Source organism: Rhinolophus sinicus, chromosome 5 (assembly GCF_057876585.1).
Source record: "Rhinolophus sinicus isolate RSI-liver-muscle chromosome 5, RSI-T2T, whole genome shotgun sequence".
NCBI lineage: Eukaryota > Metazoa > Chordata > Mammalia > Chiroptera > Rhinolophidae > Rhinolophus > Rhinolophus sinicus.
This window is the reverse complement of record NC_142505.1, coordinates 96,627,726-96,648,930: the sequence shown is the minus strand read 5'-3', so window position 1 is coordinate 96,648,930 and position 21,205 is coordinate 96,627,726. Positions and strand designations below refer to the sequence as shown.

At 47.2% G+C, this 21,205-nt stretch overlaps 1 long non-coding RNA gene across 1 annotated transcript in view; it reads right to left on the bottom strand.

Moving 5' to 3' along the window:
- Positions 1–15,492: 15,492 nt before the first annotated feature.
- The window catches only part of LOC148758295 (uncharacterized), a 61,519-nt gene continuing 55,806 nt past the window's right edge, over positions 15,493–21,205 (bottom strand). The window contains exon 3 of the long non-coding RNA XR_016021445.1: positions 15,493–15,802. This is a non-coding gene — a long non-coding RNA (uncharacterized LOC148758295). The remainder of the gene's footprint in view (positions 15,803–21,205) is intronic.

Below are 21,205 nucleotides of genomic sequence, written 5' to 3'. Positions count from 1 at the left end.
TATTGCTATTAAAAATGGAAAGCAAATATGGTGTTCCCCCATGTAGACTAGAACCTTAAACGTAAGTACAGTGAGAATAAAGCTATCATGGCCCATTCAGATTGTGCTGGCTGCCAAATAATTGTAGCTCATATTGGCGGAGTGCTCTGTGCCAAAGCTGCTTCCTATGAAGTTATTCATTCAATCCCCCTGGTAACTCTGTAAAAGAGGGACTGTTATTATCCCCATTTTACAGATGAAGAAACTGAGTCACAGAGAGGTTGATTCATTTGCTCAAGGTCCCGGCGTCAGTGTGTGCCTTAGCTAGGATTTTAACAGCTGCTTTTCTGTTCTGTGGTTGGGAGGGCAGCTGATCACAGAATGTGATGTTTTATCACTCTCTGCTCTAGACACAGCTCTGGAGTTGGAGGTATAAGGACTCTGTGCTGTGTGTTCTTGGGCAAATAATTTAACCTCACTGGGCCTTAATTTCCTTATCTGTAAAATATGAGCTTTTTTGCCTGTTGGTGTGGGCCAGCTGTCTCTGTTAAAAAGGGAGATTAGCTTGTGTCAGAGGGTGTAAAGACACACTCGCTCTGAAGGAGAGTTTGTCACTGATGTAATCAGAAGACATAGAAGGGAATAAAAAGAGGACGATTTGCTCACCAAGTGATTCGGTGTCATCTACTCCTTAACTCATCCTGTGTGTCTGTTGTCTCTAAGGTCCACCTGACTGAAAACAGTTCTATTCCCTGGTTCCCTGGCTTTGTATCTAAGCCCTTATCTTACTCATTTTCAATGAATGAATATCACATTTTCCTCTAGTTATTTCTCTTAAACTAAATTTTGGAAGAAAGACACAAAATGGGATTTTCTCGCAGGGGGGTGTTCCCTTCTATTAAGAACACAAAGGGAGTCAGAGATTAGCTGCAAATCAGCTAAGTCTCCATAATGTCACAATAATGACTTGGAGTATCTTTTAATGGCAGTTAACAAACCCTGGAGGGCCAGTGTGGTTCCTGGGCAATTGTCATTCACATGACTCAACAGCCTTGTCTTTCATCCTGGGTTCTTGGGGGGTTCAGGGTGGTGGCTGGTGACAGCAGGTAGGAGGGGAGGGAAGGGAGTGGGAAGCAGGCAGGGATGGAGACTGTCACCTCAGGTCCATCTCTGGAGGAGTGGGGCGCTGAGTGGAACTGCAAGGCTGACTCACAGGGGGCCTGGGGCCAGCGTCAGGAAGGAGTTGACCCAAACATTTGTGCAAAGGGCTTACGTGATGTGTGATTAAAGGGCCCCCATAAGTGTGACACGGTCCCCATTTTCTGAGAGGCAGTGTCGAATACTGCTGGCAGGCAGGTGCAATGGCCTGGGACTTCCTGCCAGAAGTAAAAGTTGTTCACACTGCCCGAGCCCTCGCACCCTGGGTGGCTTCTCCCAGCATCTGAGGAAGGGGGTCAGGTGTTTGCGGGCTGAATGCACAGTACAGAGGCTGCAGGCTGGCCTGTTCTTACTTTTGCCTTAATAGTCATACCAAGAACAGTCGTGGAGCCCGTGCCGTGGACCTGACCCTGGGCTATGCTCAGCAGGCACGATCACCTTTAGTCCTCTCAACAACGCTACAGCGTCGATACTATTATTATCTCCATGCTACAGAGGAGAAAACCGAGCCTTGGAGCAGTGAAGTAACTAGAAAGTGGCGAAGTCACGATTTGAAGACAGTCTGGTGTGAGAGCCAAAGCTTTTAAGCCCTGTGATGTGCAAAAGGAAAGGGTTTACTGGACCTCTCCTATGCAGCTCACAGGATGGAAGGGAGAGGAACACCGGGAGGGGTGGGACCCAGGGCAGATCTGGGCCTATTTCTTTCGGCCCCTGTTATTGAATGACTCAGCTTTAACCACCCTTCAGCAGTGGATGATGTATCAACAGCTGCTTCTCTCCTCTGAGGTTGGAGGACAGCTGATCACAGAATGTGCTGTTTTATTACTCTCTGCTCTAGACACAGCTCTGGAGTTAGAGGTATAAGGACTTCATGCTGTGTGTCTTTGGGCAAATAATTTTATCTTTCTGAGTCTTAGTTTCCTTATCTGTAAAATAGGGGCAAAAATAGGGATATTATGGGGATTAAATGGGTAAATTTTTGCCAAGCATTTAGAGTAGTTCTGGACACTGAGTGAGCACTATAGAGTGACTGTCACCATGCAGGGGCAGCTGGTTGGACCCTCACAGCTATGAATCCTAAACATTCTTGCAGCGTCCCATCTCTCCCCTTAGACTATGCTGTCAGCTCACCCTGAGGAATGTGACCACTTTGCATGGTCCTCTAGTCAATGTGTGGGCCACAGACCAGCAGAAGTATCACCTGTGAGCTTGTTTGAAATGCAGAATCTCAGGCCCTACCCTAGACCTGCTGAACCGACTCTGGATTACCAAGCTTCCCAAGTGATTTGCAGAGATAGTTAAGTTTGAGATGCGCAGCTCTAGAGCTGTTAAAAGCAAATTTAAAAAAATCTAGAATCTTCCTCTCTTTGTTGGAGATTCAGTTCAAGACAGGTACTTTGGTTTCCCAAGCTCAAACCTTCAAGATAATAATAATTCACAGGTAGGTGGCACTGTACAATTTGACTAACGGGTCTTCACACCTAGTTTTTGCTTGCTCTGTAGTACAACCTTGTGACAGACACAGAGCAGCCAATGTTTTCGAGATGTGAAAACTGAGGCTCACAGCCTTAACTGATTTCCCAGAGTTACCCGGCTACAAAATGTCAGAGCCCAGGTCTTCTGACATCTGAATTCCAGGTTCATTGCAGTTTCCACATTGTTCACCCATGATGAGAGAATCATTGCTGATTCTTTTTCTTTCTTGGCTACCTAGACACAGCCTGTCACCAAGTCCCATGACTTCATTCCACCTGGATGATGTGGATTCAGCCTATTGTCGTAATTTCCCTGGTTCCAGCCGCAGCTAAGATATTGTGATAATAATAACAACAAAATTAGTTATTGCATATTGAGACTTGTTCTGCTAAGGTCTTCCCTTGTGTTACTTAACTCTTCTAATCCTCCCAGCCACCTGATGAGATAGGAACCATTATTATCACAGAGGATGAAACTGAGGCGCCAAGTGAAAAAGTTGTCTAAGATCGAGCGAGAGCAAGTGGTGGAGCTGGGATTTGAATGTGACCACCTGGCCATGCCTCAATCTCTGCACTAGCTTCTGAGCCAGTCTGCCCACCATGGTGTGTTTTCCAAGCCTTTGTAGCATGGGCCCGTCTTCTCTCCCCTTCGTCTGCCTTCCCCAGGAAGGCTTTTCTTGAACAGCATGTTCCAGTGACGCTCTCTTCGTCATGCATTTCACAGCCATCAGAAATATCCACCATACTCCATTGTAAATTATTTAATGTCTTGTCATCCTCGTGAGCGTATGAGCTCCATGGAGGCCGGGGCCATGTCTTCTTCATCACAGATGTTGTCCAGCAGTGAGCAGGACAGGGTAGGAGCTCAGTAAATGTTTACTGAATGAACACCGCTCATTGCATGAGTTTGGTTTCTTCCCCTAGGCTGTAATCCTATACGAAGAGTATCCAAAACCACTTTTGTATCCCCACAGCACACAAATGTTCTGGAATCGTGTAGATCATTAATATTTATTGACAGAGAGCCACGTGTCCTCTCAGTTATTCATTCACTCAGGGAGCATGCATTGAGGGCTGACACTAGTATTTAGTCCTCCGGGGTTCTTACCTCTGCCTAGGACAAGGGAAGGTAAAGCCCTTTTATAATCACTTCGCTTATCACCACCAGGGTCCACGTAGAGATTGCCGGCCAAGGAAGGCCTGTGGTCAGGAGACACTCTACTTCAGAGGGTACCTTGGACTGAGCCTGAGGTCCCGTGTGATCAGTGGCTCCATTGGTCATGAGTCTGGGCTCACGCGCCAGGCAGGGACCTGGAGGAGGCCAGAGCCTCTCTCCTTCCCAGCCCCGTGGCAGAAGCCAGGGCTGAGGAACCAACTACAGGAGGAATTTCTGCCTTTGAGGCATGAGCCAACTGAGTGGCTGCTGCAGATTAGCTGAGACAAAAGTCATCCTGGCCTCCAGTGGTTCCCTTAAGAGCTGGCGCCAGAGTCGGAGCTGGGGAGCTCTTCCGAGGAGGGTTGGGAGCTGCCGCAGATAACAGATGAGCTCAGGTGAAAGCTTTCTGGGTAGGACGCCAGGCTTGAGGGTATGTGACATTTTTATCTTCAGGACATGTTCTCACAGTCCACCCCTTGGTATGTCTTCTAACTGCTGAGAGGCCATAGCTCACTCAAAAGAATCTCCCCATTGGGTACATTTATGTAATTTGGGTGAGCAGGGGCCCTCTTTTCTGTTCCATGGGGTGAGAACATCCTTCTGGTTGATTAGTTGTGAAGGAGCTGGCGTGTGTTGTGTTCTGTCTCGCAGTCCAGTACTACCGTGTTTCCCCCAAAATAAGACCTAGCCAGACAATCAGCTCTAATGCGTCTTTTGGAGCAAAAAGTAATATAATACCCGGTATTATAATATATATTATATATTATATTATATTATATTATATTATATTATATTATATTATATTATATTATATTACATTACATTACATTACATTACATTACATTACATTACATTACATTATATTATAAGATCCGGTCTTATATTATAGTAAAATAAGACCGGGTCTTATACTAATTTTTGCTCCAAAAGACGCATTAGAGCTGATTGTCTGGCTAGGTCTTATTTTCGGGGAAACAGGGTGGGTGGCAGGGCTAGTTCCGCCCACCCCCTACCACCCACCCTTTGCCAGACTCCTCTTCCTGAGTCCTGCTATTCTTGTCTTCCTCAGACTAAACCCAGCTGAATTCCCATGGAGGCGTAAGTGGTTCTACTGTGAAGGCCTCAGAAGAGCGCCTTAGCGCAGCAGAGGGGTACACAGAAGGGTGTGGGACCATGGGAGGGGGAAGGATATCCTAGTGTAGTCTTCTGGGAGCTGTCCCACCGGATACCCCTCCTGCCTGCCTCTCGATATTTTTAGTTCCCCCAGTGCCTCTTCAAATTCCTTTCTTTCCTCAGCTCCTTACCTCCTCCCTTGGGACACACCCCTCCCCACAGAAGGCCTGAATCCCAGTGATCAGAACCTTCCTGCAAATGACACTTGGCTGCAGCTCAGGCAGGAAGTGGGGGTGTGTCAGGCATCAAAGAGATTTGTGAGGCAAGATGATGAATTTGTTTTTGAGCTTCCTCAGTTCTCTTCTCCGTCCTCATTGGAAGCAAGCAGCGTGGCCCCTTTGGACTTCTTACCTCAGGGATTCCTGTCAGCAGAAGTGGCCTGCAGCCCACAGCTCATCTGCAGCTTGTGACGTGGTGCCTTTCGGTGTCCCTGGGGGAGGGGAAAGGGAAGGCAGTGAGTGTCTTCTGCAACAAAAGGAGATGTCTGGGGCAGGGGCAGACTGGGGTAGCGAGTTGGGGCGTGTCCGCTGGGCACATGCAACACTACTGCTCTGTGTGGGTCCCGTGGCAGCTCCCTCAGGAGATAAGGAGACCTGGTGGGGATGGCTGCTTGGTGTCCCCAGGAAGGCAGGACCCTGAGACTGGGGACCTGTGTCACAGTGGAGTTCTGTGTCCCTGCAGGGCATGGACAGCGAGTAGGGCTGTCACCTTTGGATCACTGTAGGGGTGGGGCTCGAAGTTATAGTGGTTTGCATGACAGGCTGGGGGTTACAGCCTATCTGTTTCTGTTTCTGCAGCATCACATCAATGTGCTGTGTTCTTATTCACGGCTGGGAGGGGACAGGGGCCCTCCAACAAAGACTTTACTCCTCCATGCCCAGTCCGGCAGATTGAGGGCTCAGAGTAGGAAATAAACTGATTTTAAAAAGTAAGGAAGGTGATATTCCTATCAAACTTGCATTTAAGGCCCGCAGTTTGCGCTTGCCTTTTTGATTCGAGTGTGCAGACTCAACTTTTCCTTTGACAATATTTTCTTTACAACTCGCATCTATTCTCTGTTCCTTTGGCATTTCCATTTACTAATTTATTCCATAAATATTAATTGAGGGCCTACTCTTTGTGAGCTACTGGGTTAAGGGTGGAGCTTACAACGATGTACAAAGTCAGCTCCTGCCTCACATGGAACTTCCAGTCTCACGGGGAGACATGTATTCATCATGTAATTCTACAAATATTTAATATGCATACATACACCTGGATAAAGACCTAAAGGAAAACAGATGCTGCTACACGGGTGAGTAGTCACAGATCTGATGTAGCCTGGTGTAGGGTCGGGAGGGGAGGGGTGTCAGGAAAAACAGGAAGTCACGTTTGAGCTGAGCTTTCAAGATTACATGAGGGGTGTGTGTGTGTGTGTGTGTGTGTGTGTGTACGTGCAAATGTGAACATGCATACACACACGTGTGCATGTATGTGCACATATGGAGGTATTTAAATGAGAGGGAAGAACATTCTAGAAGGTCCTGAGTGGGAGGAGGCGGAGGAGGCTGGCTTTAAGGAACTGAAAGATGCCAATGTGGCTGCCAGGGTGAGGCCAGGAAGAGTGTGCGGAGATCGGTCCCCTAAGGCCTCAGAGATCAGACGGGGCAGGTAGTTGTCTTTCGTCTTCAGAAGAATGAGAGGCCATTGAACGTTTTTAAGCCTGAAAGTAACAGGATCCGATTTACATTTTGAAAAGCTTATTCTGCCTGCTGTGTTCTGCAAAGAGGATGAGCAGGCGAGAGCCAAGGCAGGCAGAGCAGGGCTGTGCAAGGAGGTAGATCTAACTGGAATCATGGGGAAGGAAGATGCTTAACACATGAGTAAGTGACAAACAAAAACAAAAGCAAGTTGCACAAACATGAGTATGATTCTATTTGTAATTTTTCAAAGAATGTACATGGATCTGTCTATACAGTCACACCATAGAAGGTCATGCAGGCCCAGCTGGTGTCCTGCCCGTTGCTATTACTCTTTGTTGTAGAAAGGAAAACGTACTGGACTCGGGGCCCCCAAGCTTGGGCGACTGCTCCTAAAGACTGACTGTGGGCTTTTTCTGGGCCTCAGTTTTCTCATCTATACAATGAAGGTCCAGATGAACTCTAGACACGCATTCCTTCTCCTTCTGGATTCTTGTGACTCCGGCCAGAAAGTAAGTACAAAGAAGAGGGGAGGCAGCATACATTATGCAGGCAAGTTGTGTAACCCCAGCTCTATTTCAACATTACGGAGTTGGGTGACATTCTAGAAGAGCAGCAGCAGGATGACAGAGAGTGAGAACATCTCGCCTGGCAGTGGGAGGAGTGGGCCGCTGTCTCGGGCTAAGATTTATCGCCTGCCTGCACCAAAATAGCCCCATCGCCTGGCCTGCTCAGGGAGGCTCCCTCCTGGTAAATGAGAAATCCACTCACCCAGGGCTGGTGCTGCTTCTATATCAATTATTCTCCTCCTGAATCCCATGAGCCCAGACGAAGTAACGACACGAGAGAAAATGAAAGGAGACCCGATGCACAGAGGACTCCAGACCTAGCCAATTTTGGAAGGGGGAGTCTTGGAGGTGGCCCCCTGCCCCTTACGACTGGCATGATTGGGGTGAGGTGTAAGCAGCAGGATAGGGTATTATTTATATTAGGCTGTACCATGGAACACACATTTGCAGGATGCAAATAGGTTTTCTTCAAGATGGGAATTCCACGGTCACATAAACTGGGGAAACCCTGGCTTAAACAAAGCAGAGCAGGTTTTTCTACCCTAGACTTGCAGAGTTTTATGAAGCTAACTTCGTAATCCTTGAGGAGCAGGAAAATAGGACCCAAGGCATCCACCTTTTAAAAAAGACAACGTTCAAGAGAGGTCTTCTCAAATCACACTACGGGAACAGTCGATGAGGCTCTAAGTCTGGTCATGGGGCGGGGGCCTGGGTCTGACCTCCACCTGAGCACCCAGTACCTGCCACACTGAGAGGTCCACGGTGGGTACATGATGATGACCGAACTGCCAAACAAAGTCTGCCTGTTTTAAGATGGGGCTGCAGCTCCCCCTGGATTCTTAAATTCCCATGTATTACGGACTCAATGTTTGTGTCCCCCGCAAATTCATATGTTAAAATCCTAACCCCCAGTGCAGTGGTATTAGGAGGTGGCCTGGGATCTTTGATGGAGACCTTTCTGTAGAGTGGAGGGTCGGAAGCCTGGTTGAGGACGATGACAAAGACGATGCATGGAGAGGGACTGACGTGGACCAGGAGAGAGAACTTTTTCAACGGGGATTGCTCTCAGGGAGACAGAGAAACGGGGGGAGTTGCTGGAGGGGCTGTGGGTTCAAGGTGATGGGAGATACTCCAGCGAGTCTGTAGGCCTAAGGACGATCCAGTGAAGAAGGCCCGGCTGTCACCTAGGAGAGCACAGGGACAGACTTCCTGAGCAGGAGAGAAGCAGTGGGGCTCCCTGCACAGATGGAGGCATTGTCCTTGGTCTGAGCGTCAGTGGGGACTTGGATTTGTGGCCGGAAAGCCTGTCTGTGTCTTCTTTTCAAGCCACAGTGAACAGCTGGGCATGGCAGACGGTTGGATGTACACATATTCAGGGTTGGGGTTCTGCCAGGTGGCTCCAACAGAATGGGAGTCCCGCGAGGAGTGGAGGGTGTCTGCAGGGGGCAACAACAGTGATCACAGGAGCGCAAGCAGGACGTGAGGTGTGACCCCATATGAATGCAGCTCAGAGTCGTGCCGACCTCCCCGCGGAGTCTCTGCGCCTCTGACTTTCTGGCCCTTTCCCTTCTTACTCTAACTGCCCACTTTTCCAGCCCACGTGGGGCGGCGTTCCTCAGGGACGTCAGAAACACCTGGTGATGGTTAAAAGGGCAGGTTTTCTCATGGGCCCTATGGCAGACTAACCGCACCCAAATCTTTGGGAGTGGGCCCAGTGGCTACATATGAAGCAAGGGCCCCAGGGCTCCCAGCCTTGCGAGGGTTGAGAACCCGTGCCTCTGGAGTGTCAATTTACTTTTACAAGGAAACATCACTTAATCCTCCGCCCTAGGTCCTATTAGCTACCTGGTTTGGAGAAACTGCCAGGAAACTCTGATTCTTCCACCATTCTTCCTTCTCATCGGCACTGAAACTCTTCTTTCTTTTTCTTTTCGTTTAAATTTCCCTTTCCTCCTGAAAAGCTACCACTGAGCAATGCCCGTCCAGTGCAAATTCCTGAAAGATGCTAATATTTGGTATCTGGCGGTTCCTGGGGTGTGGTGTGTTTGGCTAAGAAAGCAGAGCTTTGTAGACTCATGAATAAACTCAAAGGACATATTCTTCTCTCCTTCAAAGTTTATTTCCCAACAGGAAAACCATCTGTTTTTTCCACCATCACTCTCAGCTCCACAATATATGTAAGCTTGTTTGCCCCTCCCTTTTAGCCACAAAAGCATACCATTTGGCTTCACAGAGGTATCTGTTATACTCAGAAAGTTATTTCACATAAGATGTAGAATCAAATGAGGACCAGCAGGGTACATGTTCAAATACATTTGTTCCTCTTGTCAGTGGGTCAATACCAGTTGTGAGGAGAAACACCGTCGTTGCTCCATTGGTGACCTGGCTACCCTGGGCTGCTTTGAGTTTCTTTTTCAGGCCAGGGGCTTTCCTGCCCCAGGACCTTTGCATATGCCATTTTCTCTATCTGCAAATCGCCTCCCTCCACCCCAATTTCACATGGCTGGTGCCTCTTCATTCTTCCCGCCTCTGTTTAAATATCACCTCCTCAGATAGGCTTCTCTGACTATCATGTCTATTGTAGGTCTTCTGGTCACTGCCACTTCCCCCATTCCTTTTCTCAGCCCCATAATTGTTTTCTTTCTTGTTTTTTGTTACAGTTGGTAATGATTTTATTATTTATTTACTTAATCATCATCTATATCCACCAAGAGATTGTAAGAAATAAGAGGGCAGGACTTAGTTTGCTTTGCCCATAATTTGTTCCCCAGTACCTGGCACATGACACATCCTCAATTTGTTGATTGCATAATTTGAATATTCGTAAGACAGGGGATGATGTGATTAAAATACATTTTGGCTCATATCCCTTCGGTACCAGTTAGAATTAAGTTAAGTAGCAGGTGGCAGAATCAGATGAGTTGTGCTTCTTTCCCATTTCCCTCCAGAGGAGGCGTGAGCAAGGAGTGAGGCAAGAGGCCAGAAGGATTGCTCTGGGAAAGCTGAGGCATGGGGAACAATGTAACCCCCCTAGACTGCATCATAAAGCCCAAGTTCCTGGCGGAGCATCCGAGTAGCTCTGTGATCTGCCCGGGACCTGTTTCCAGCTTTGTCTCTTCCTTCTTCATGTTCCCTCTGCTCCAACATTTCCTCACCCCAGTGCCTTTGCTCGTGCTGTTTTCCTTGGAGGGCCTTCCTTTGCATCTCTGCATGTTGGACTCCAATCCCCCTCAGTGTCCAGAGCCAATGGCATCTTCTGCAGGAGGTCTCCATCAACTGCATCACACCAAGTCCATCTCTCTTTGTTCTGTGTTCCTAGGGCACCTCGTTTCTGCCACTTACACCACCCCCTTCACATTATTTACACCTGAATCTAGCAGACACTGCTAGTTGTCAGTAGGGAGATGACAAGATGGAGGAAGGACAGTTGAAGGCTGGGGGTGTGCAGGGAGGAGATAAACGCAGGGCTGCATTTGTTTGCAGCAGCCTGGTGGCTGTCCTCTGCAGACCAGACATCTGCTCTCTGGTCGCCAGTGGTCTCACCATACCCTGTGTCAGTTACACTGGGTCTGCCTCACATAATTACATTGTCTGCCTGGCCCTTGTAGGTGTTTGGCCTTGTGGCCCGTGTTCTACAGCCTCCCTGGGATGCGGCTGAGCCCACTTTGCCTGAAATACTTCCAGAGATGACAGAGAAATGCTCTCATAGGGGCCAGCCCATGGACTTGAAATACCACCATTAATCATGCACTCAGTGGCGTCAGTCCTATCTTTTGGGGTCACACAGATTATACTCGCTGCCTCTTGCACATGACAGTTCTGACGTGCATAGTCAGATGTGTTGCCATTGTTTCAATCTCCTCTCAATAACTCAGGAACTCTCAGTTGTTTTTATGAATAACGTGATGACTGATTCTTTTTTTTTTTTTGATGACTGATTCTTAAATGCCAGCTGTGACCATTTGGCAAATGAGGTAAGCCTGGGTCAGCAGAAGGAAATCAGAGTGTCAGAATTGTACGGGCATTTCAGAAATCGTTAGCTCAGAGGACATAGGCAGCCTCCTTGATAAGTGGAGAGTGGCTGCTGGGAGGATGGTGCTGGTTCTCAGGCCGCATCTGGGCTCACTGGGAAAGGATTCTGGGGTGGATTAGTGATGGCTGCCAGGAAGAGGAAGAAGGGGAGTCATTTGCCGTCTCTGATTTTACCCAACTTCCAAGGCCCAGAGAGGTGGACAATGTCCTGTGTGGAATAAGGTGCAGTATGGAATCTAGAAATCCTGACTTCTGTTCTTGAGTTTTCTTCCTTTTGACCAAGCTGCCTCCCTGCGGCTGGTGTCATCCAGGGAATTCAGAGGCCAATGAAACGCTTGTCAGACTTTCGTGATATTTTTTTTTTGCTGTTGTTTCCTCACTTTTTTACCTGTTACTGTAGTTATCTCAGTTACCTCCTCCAAAGGCTGCCTTTTACGTTAATCTGCCTATGCATCTCTTTCCCTACTTAAATATAAAAGAATCATCCTGCTTCTTCCGCTGCCATTCTTGTTTGGAAAAGCACAATAATCAGTCTTTAACGAGCTTGTGACTCTGAACCGAGGTATAATAATTTCAGTGACTCTGCAGCTTCCATTGATGGAAACGTATTTATTTTAGAAGCTGATGATCTGTGGGAAAAGACTATCATTCTAAATATCATGATGAGGTCATGGGAGCTGATAGAGAGCTTGGAGAGCGGGTGAGGAGAGAGGAAGGAAACCAGTGAAAATTAGAATTGCGTATGAATGAAAAAAGACTTCTTTCTATTCTGAGCAAGAGATGCCAGTTTTGTCGTTCTTTAGGGGTGTTGAAGCGAATGCACACAGATGGACGTTTCTTGTGCTGGCCCAACCCTTTGCTTAGCATTCCACTGGGTGACATGGTGACATGAGGGATGGTAGCTAAGGTCAGCCTTAGGTCCTAGGTCAGAAGATTAGCAGGTGCTAGGAGTAGAGAATGGGATGGTTGGTGATGACGCGTCGTGTCTTTATAGGATCTTAGACGTGTTCCTGTATGGAAATTTTTACATAAAGTACTACACATTCTATTATGTAAAAGCTAGATTTCCAGAAAACAAACCAATGAACAAACAAAAGTGCATAGTCATTCATAATCCCATCCCTCAGTCACTACTACTAAGGATAAACATTTATACATACATTTATGTATATATATGTATTTTGTAAGATGGGGCTTTTAGTAGACATATTCTTTTTAATCTAATTTTTGACTATATAATACATTGTGACCATCTTCCTTGGTCAATAGATATAGGTCTGTGATGTTGTATTGGACATCCATTGATTGTTTTTGAAACACTCCTTCTCAGTTCTTGACAGAATGCAGAATTTCTAGGCTAAATGGTTTGGGTGAGTCACCTTATCCCCAGCTCCAGAGTGGATTTGGATTAGATGGAGCCCATCAGCTTCTCTTATTCCCCAGATCTTGGTTATTGGTTCAGGGATGGGTGCTTGACTCAAGAAGAGACATCAGCTGAGGCTCTTTGGGTCAGAAAGCTTTTCTCTCTTTCATGGAAGCTTCTGGAATTGATACTCTCTCTTACCTCAGGTGGTGTGGCATAAGAAGGTGAAATTAGAAGTCCGGTGGTCATTGCTACTAACAGGTGAGGTGGGGGACTCGCTGGGATTGAAGCTATACAGAGCAGAGTTGGGGGTACGGCACGAAGAGGAAATCAGAGCCTGGACTCCACCAGGGACCTCTGGATCAAACCATGCCCGAGGCTCATGCCACCTCTAGACATCTCAGTTGAACGAGTCAATAAATTATCTGTTACTGACAACCCAAAGCATCCTAAATAATACAATCATTTAAAATAATGGTATAATATTCTATCACATGGATTTGTTGAAAGTATTTCCATGCCTATTATCCGATGTAATCTTTAAGCAGTCTTATGAAGCAAATGAGTATCTATTTGGCAAGTGAATAAACTAAATCCCAGAAGGGACAACTGGTCTATCCACAGCTACTGTGTTTCCCCAAAAATAAAACTTAGCCAGATCATCAGCACTAAAGCATCTTTTGGAGCAAAAATTAATATAAGATCCAGTGCTATGTTATGTTATGTTATGTTATGTTATGTTATGTTATGTTATGTTATGTTATGTTATGTTATATTATATTATATTATACCTGGTCTTATTTTAATATAAAAATAAGACCAGGTCTTATATTAATTTTTGCTCCAAAAGACGCATTAGAGCTGATGGTCCAACTAGGTCGTATTTTAGGGGAAACACAGTAGTTTGTGGCAGAACCAGGCTTCCTGACTTTTTTGAGCAGAGCTTTTAATAATTATTTATTCCTTAAGGCAGAGAGATTATGGACCAGTGAATAGAATAATTCTGAAGGATAGGACCACATTATTAGGCTGACAGTTAGGATGTAAAAGTGACTTGTCATGTGAATCAGCTGTACCTTGGATTTGAAACTTAGGCTATAACGTATGAAAAGATTTAGAGATTAGAGCAGTGGTTCTCAAACTGCAGTCTGGGGACCTCTGAGGGTTCCTGAGATCTTTTCAAGAGATTTCTAAGGTCAAAACTATTTTCATAGCAATGTTAAAATATTTTCTCTTGCCACCATTCTTTTCAGCAAAATCTCTTTCATTGAGCTGTTCTTTTGGGAATCAAAGTTTATAGGAATTCGGCTCCGTTGCTGCTACCAGCTGTAAGACCTTAGGCAAGTCACTTAAACTCCCAAAGCCTCAGTGATCTATTCTGCCTCCTTGGGTGGACGTGATGGGTAAGTTAATTTCTGGGATGATGGTAACATATAATAGTGTGTGTACCTAGCAGGCACCCAGTAAATGGTAGCCACTCATATTACCCATCTTTAGGCTCTGCGATCGAAAGACACATTTTTCCCTAAGGGGGTAGGAGGAAGCCGAGGCACAAGGAGACCAGGGGACTTGCATCAAATTTGAGCAAGAACTAACATGAGGACACGCTTCTGAGCTCCCTGATTCTGGGTCCAGCTCCCAGCCTTTTCCCAAGCCCCATCACCTCCTCGTGCCATCAAAAGTTGGCAGAAGTAATAAACACCTTATGGTAGCAGGTTATTTTTGGGTGGGAAGATTCAAGGTGAGATTTACTTATATTCCTTACTCTTTTCTGTGTTGTTTGAAAATTGAGTCTATAGTATTAAACATAATTTTAAAAATGCTTTAGATAGAAGTAAAGCTGTTTTCATTCTGGGGAACAAGGATTTGAAAGCGGAGATTATGCAGGAGGTGATCAAAGTCTAAATCCTGGTTTTCTAATGAACTAGAGGGGTTAGTCTCGTTGGATTAGTGGTGAAGAGAGGGTTACCAGGGCTTACCCAAATGCCAGGGTTCCATGGTGAATTGAGTTTGGTCAGACCCAAGTGTGAGCTCTGAACATTGCACAGCCGGCAGGTAGGGAAAGCCGTTGGCCTCAGCCATGGGGATTCAGTGCTTCTGTTTAAGAGCTGAGAGCAGGAGAGTCTCCATGCTCCCCTTGGACCCTATCTCCCTCCTCCCCCGTCTTCGTGCCTCGGCAACAAACAAGAGAACTTGGAGGCTCCTAAACCTTTTTATAAACAAACAGAGCACCTTTAGTGTTCATTTTTCTCTTGTGCTGGGCTGCTGGGCCATGGAATGTGACCTCTCTCTGTGGAAAGAGCCATGAGCGAGCTTTGCCAGCGGAGTTGGCAGGTACCCAGCTGCCTCCGGTGCAGATACCTCTTGCCGAAATATATTTGTGGATACCTACCTCCTGGATGATCACTGTCCCCAGGCAGGGCTCCAGCCTCTGATACGTGTCACTCCTGCATTACCATGGTAAGACCTTCCGACTACGTGCCCAGCACAGGTTACTGAGTGGTTGGGGCTCACAAACTGATTTAATTCCCATATTGACTATAAAATAGGCAGCCCCCGCCCCCTCATTTTACTGATGAGAAAACTGAGGGAATTTCCCCAAGGTCATAGAATTAATTTATGGTAGGGCTTACACTCTCCTAAGAAAGGAGCTTCCTATGGAAGAACTGGATGTTGACCTAAGAAAGTAGAGGTGCAAGACAGTAGGTACCTGGCAGGCAGAGGAAGGGGCAGCTGCCTAAGGGAAACGGTGAGAAATGGGAAATTGGGGGGGCCAAGGACCCCAGCTTTGGAGTCAGAACTAGGTTTGAACCCAGCTTCTGCCAAACACTAGCTGCATGACTGGGCTAGCTGCTCTCTGTGCCTCAGTTTATCTATTGAACAAAGAAAAGAGTTGTACCTACTACATTGGCTGTTCTGACCATTAGATGACAGGACACACATATTCACTTGGTGGCCGGCTCCATGGGAATCGCTGAGCGTGTCACAGGTGTGACTGTGGTGGTTGTTATTCACTCTGCACCTTTGCCTGGAGCTGACCTGGTGAACGCTGCTTCCTCTGTGGTAGGTGGGCTCAATTTTGGAAAGAAGACGACCACACTGATGAGGGGTTGAAGGTAGCTGCAGGTCAGGAAAGGCGCTGGGCAGCTTGTGGGAGCTGGGGAGCGATGGGGGGAGCTAAGCCTGCAGAGGCTGTTTCTGCAGCTCACTCTAAGGGCCTAAGAACAAAACAAAACAAAACAAAACATGGTAAGAAGTTTCCAAAAACGCTCTCAAGTGCTGTCGAGCCTGGATCTGTTTTCTGAGCCTCTTCAAAGCAGCTCCATTGCCCTCTCTCTTCAGCAGCAAGTCGCTGTGACCCTTTGGGGCCAGAATCCATCCTAAGCAATGTAGCAACTGATGGACCACACTTGTTTTCCCAGGGAGGTTCCTCTTGGCTCCCACCTCTGTGCCCCTCACACCGAGCTGCACCAAACAGTGAAGAAACAGGATACAATGGAGGGGCCAGGGGTCTGCTCTCTGGTGAATATTAACCTCAGGTGTTGAATAAGTGACACTCCTGCTCAAGAGTCTTCCTAATGGTTCCCTAATGTCTATATCTTATGAGACGAAGTAAAGTTCCTTAGCCTGACATTTGAGACTGGATCTGGCCTCTGTCTTCCTCTGCAGCCTGTCCCTTGTTGGATCCCACATGAACCCACACTCCAGCCATACCCAGGATTTGAACTTCCTCAAAGATACCGTTATCTTTGCTTGTGCCCATGGGAAAGATCGGTATAACGGAGACATGGTGGGTGCTCGATATGTATCTGTTGAATCAAATCCTGTTTTATTTTTCCCCCTTGTCATGTTTAAAAACTACAATAAAGACACAGACAAAAATAGCTATGGAGACTGTGCTTTACACAGCAGGGATGCTTGAATAAATTCCTGATTTAGCCCTGTGCATCTCAAGTCAGGATTGCAGGAGGCCGGTCCTAGCATTAAAAAGAGCAAATTGGAACCATTGTCCTGAGGTTTGTCTGGTGACGAATAACCCTGGGGTGGAATGTACCACCCACTACTCGACTCCATCACTCTTTGCCCCTCACTCCGCATTACTCACTCAGGTGGGGGTGGTAGTGGCGGGGGGCTACAGAAGAAGCCTGGCATGCCAGAGAATATGGAGGTGAAAGAACATTTTGCAAGAAGGCATTTGTCTTTTCTCTGTAGGAGACCAATTCCTGCTGCCCCTGATTTGGTGGCTAAAAACATTTTGGATGTAGGATTCTTGGGTTAAGAAAGATCCATTAGCCCTAGTAGCCTTATGGTGCTAGCTATTGCAGGGTCTATATCAGTTCTCAATGGGGGGCATTTTGCCCTCCAGGGGTATTTGGCAATGTGCAATGTCTGGAGATGACTTGGGGTGCTCTTCTCCAGAGCATCTCATGAAAGGTTAAATGGGGCCCCCTCAGAGAGGCCTTCCCTGTCGATTGTACAGTCACTATCTGTGATAAGCACTTCATTGAATATTCTTCACAGCATTCAACGATATCTGAAAGGATCTTATGTGTTTGTGTACTCGTGTATGTCCCCCACTAGGAAGTTAAGTGCTATGGAAGTAGCCCTTGCACGTGTCTTGTTAACTCCTGCATCCCAGTGCCCTGAGCAATGGCGGGCAGTGGGAAACTTTCATCCTTGGTGGGTGAAGGAATGATTGCAACCTGCGTTCCTTTCTGCTCATCGTCATCTATTCGTCTTTCACTACCGGTCTGAACTTTACCTCCTTAGGCCTATGGAACGCCTTCCTTTCTTGACTCCTCTGACACTTTATAATTCTGATGGACTTTCATCTTCATCTGTCGGTGTATTTGGATTCTGGGGACGTGGTGCTAACCTCCCTGTCCTGCTGTAATCTCCTTGAGGACCACGACTGGGATTTACTCTGATTGCATTTGCTGGCCGCCTCCCACAGTCCACACTGCTGCAGAGTGCTGCCTACGTACTTGTCCATGCCTGTTGCATTCAATTCCACTTTGATGATCGCCCCAGGTGTGGACCGGAAGCTTTCTTCTCCTTGGGAATCTTTAAGGTGGGGACACAGTCTTTAGCAAACTATTTTTCACACCTAGCGAATTCTCATGCAGACAAGCGATTGTTAAGACAAGAGACCATGGGGTCAGGCTATTGTTTGAGCTTCTCTAAGTGTATAGTCTCAGCAGAATCAGAGAAGCCATGACAGGATAAGTAGAGAGCTGTGAAAATTACAAAATTCCATGCTATCAGTGAAATGTACTTTCTGATCTTTTCTCAATTGCTCTCCTAAGCTTGGACCAAACAATGTTCTGAGACTCTTTTACTAGAATGATTCCATCTAAGAATAGAAAGCATTAAATTCAAGAGAGTTAGAAATAGAAGGGACCTTAGAAACAATCCAGCTCAAGTCTCCTTAATAATTGATGAGGAATCTGAAACTTTGGGAGGCGTTGTATTTACTGTCACCCAGAAGTCGGGGCAGATGTGGGCCAGCTGCCCAGGAAGGCCTCCTGACCCTTGGTCAGTGCTATTTTCATCCCTTTGTCCCAGCAGCTCTTCTGATGCTGTCACATACGTGTGTTTTTTCCCCTCAAGCTGCGGGTGTCAATTCTTCATGCACCCTGGCTGGTGGAATGGGGACCAGCCTCCATGGCCTGATTTCAAGGACATCAGGAAATCTCCCCCTTTTTCTCCCTGGCCAGTCACTGCTGCCACAGAGCGTACCATAAGAGACAAGCTACTTTATATCTGGACAGTCTGTCTTTAGACCAAAGGTTGCAACTTCAAATGCCTCTGGGGGCTGAGCAGGTAATATAAATGGAGAGCAGGTACATGTGGGGCTGTGGGGATCCGGCAAGCACAGGCCATATCCATAGGGCCTAAATGGGCAGCTGTGGCTCCACTCCAGCTATGGCTCCGTTCCAGCTGTGGCTCCCCTCCAGCTGTGGCTCCACTCCTATCTTTTGTGTTTTCGAGAGAAGCCAGAAATGCCTTTTTTTTTTTTTTTTTCATTTGAACTCTTCTGAATTTTAAGCATTGGCAACAACAATAACAAAAATATTACAGTACTATCTGACCCAAAAAATTAAAAAACAAAGACACTTCTCCCTCTCCAAGCTGGATTTGATCTTTTACATAGAAGCGTGAAGCCATCCATCTCTCGATTCTTTCCAATGGATGGAGGATGAGAGAGATCAAACAAATAAAATGCTTCCTCAGGGAACCGCATGGATGGCCAAGTTTGGGTGGCAAGTGCAGGACCTAGAGTAAGGTGAGGTCCGCGGGGCGGCTAGGGCGCAAAATTGAACAAGGCGTTCACTCTTGGCTGACCCTGAACTTGCATGACCTGAGGAGTGAAAGCCTCCTCAAATTTTGTACCCTAAGTGCTTAGTCCCTCACCTGAGTGTGGGGGTGTGCAGGGGAGGAAGGAGGGCCAGATCTGAGTCAGGGGAACCATTTCTACAGGTCAGGCTGAGTGGAGAAGACCCCAGGGAGCGGACAAAGTGTGTGAAGGCCACAGAAGGCCAGTTTTACAGGCGGAATGATTTTACTTTGATTCCTCTGACATGCAAGGAGTTGGCAGTGTGTCCTGTGCTTATAGCACCACTGTTTGCTTTCTCAATATTGCCACACCTTCTGGAAGCCTTGACTCAGTGGGAAGTATGAGAAAGCAAGGAGCAGCAATTGTTTTTATCTCCAAACCAAGCAAGGAAAACAGTTGTCAACACTGTAAGGGGGTGTAAAGCCTCCGTGTAGCCCTGGAGCTGGCGGGTGGGGCAGGTGGTGTCAGCTAACCCAGAGGCCCCCGGAGCTTGCACAGGCCTCTGCCTCCTGTGAGCCCCCTCCCGGGTAGCACAAGCTTGTTGCCCTTGAGGCACCTCCTGGTGAATTATGATAAGGGGGAGGCTGGGCCTTTGTGGAACAGCCTCCCTGCCTCCTGAGTGGGGCTTAGCAGGAACCTGGAGGAGCAAGACTGCGAAGCTCTTCCTGCTGCCTATTGGCTTCCCGGCCAAATGCCTGTGGTTTGGGCCCAGCTTTGGGGACAGCTGGGTTTGTTTTGGTGTTCAAACTAGGGGAAGGGACATGGTTTTAACATTGAAAAAATAAATTGTTTAAGAGAGGGAGAGGGAGGGAGGGAGAGAGAGAGAGAGAGAGAGAGAGAGAGAGAGAGAGAGAGAGAGAGAGGAGGCTTCCAGTGGGAGCCCTTGAGCACTATGACCCTGCTTACTCCCTCACAATGTCAGAGTATCAATGCCTGACGGGAGCCAGCAGTTAGCAAGTAGCCCTCGGGAAATGAATAAGCAATCATGAGGAGGGGACCAATTATCCCCAAGATGTTGAGAGGGTCCACATAGCATCTGCATGGGGGTCTCTGGGACCCGCTCAGTTACCTGGGTGCCTGCTGCCAGCTACCTGCTGTTTTGAATACATGCCTGCAGCACATACCTCGGCTTCCAAAGCCTGTGGGGTTGCTTGAGAGAGCCAGGCAGCAGGAGGGACTCTGGTGGGTAGGGGAGAAACCATAGCTGTCTGCAAGTGGAGGATGTTGGAAAAGCTGTCAATTGGGAAGGAGAAAAGTAGACTTCTCGGGGACCCCAGAATGTATAATTAGGACCAAAGGTGGAGCTAAAGCAGATACATTTTTCTGTTAATTATAAGCACAACAACAACATCAACAACAAACCCAACTTTTTTTTAACAATCGTAGATGTCCGCCAATTGTTGTGTCTGGTCTCATGACTTCATCAGGGAAGGCTTCCGTGAACTGCTCCCCTTTTCTCCCATCTAAATTTGATCCCCCCCCCCCCAGTTATTCTGTGCCATCAAGCTGTTTATTTCCTTCAACTTACTTATCAAAGTCAATAAACATCATGCCTACTGCCTGCTCGCTAGTGTGGTTTCTGTCTACCAGTTTGAGAGATAAACTTCATGAAGGTGGAGGGTCTCTCATGGGGGTCTCTGGGACCCCCTCATTTACCTGGATCCTTGCTGCCAGCTACTTGCTGTTTTGAATACCTGCAGTATGTGCTTAAGCCTTGTTCATCCTTGCTTCTTCAGTGCCTAGCATGGGGCCTGGCATATTGTAGGAACTCAATAAACAGTGGTTGATTGAATGAATGAAGAGTGAGTGAATACTTTAGGAGGAAATGAATTCCTCACCACTGGAGGGATTTAAGCAGAGGTTGAGTGCCTCACCTTCCTCCTCTTCCTTGCATTGGTCAGTTATGCCAGCTGCTGTGACAAATAGACCCAAACTATATAACGGTTCAATTATAAAAGAGAGTTACTTTTGCTTATGTAAAGTCTCAGCTGGCTGTTTCTGATGGGCAAGCAGCTCTTTCCTAGGGGGTGAGCTCAGGGACTCAGGCCCCTTTCATCTTGTGGCTCGATCATCTTCCCCATGTGGATTTTTAGGTCATCATGCTCAATGACCTCATGCAGTTAGAAGGAAAGAGGTGATGCATAGGCCATGCTTGGAAGGGGGACATGTCCCTTACACTCACCCTCCACTGGCTAGCACTCCATCATATCTCTCTGTAGGGTTTGGGTGATGACCCAAGAGAGAGGAGCTGAGTTTGGTTCATAATCTGTCAGGCTGTGTGCCA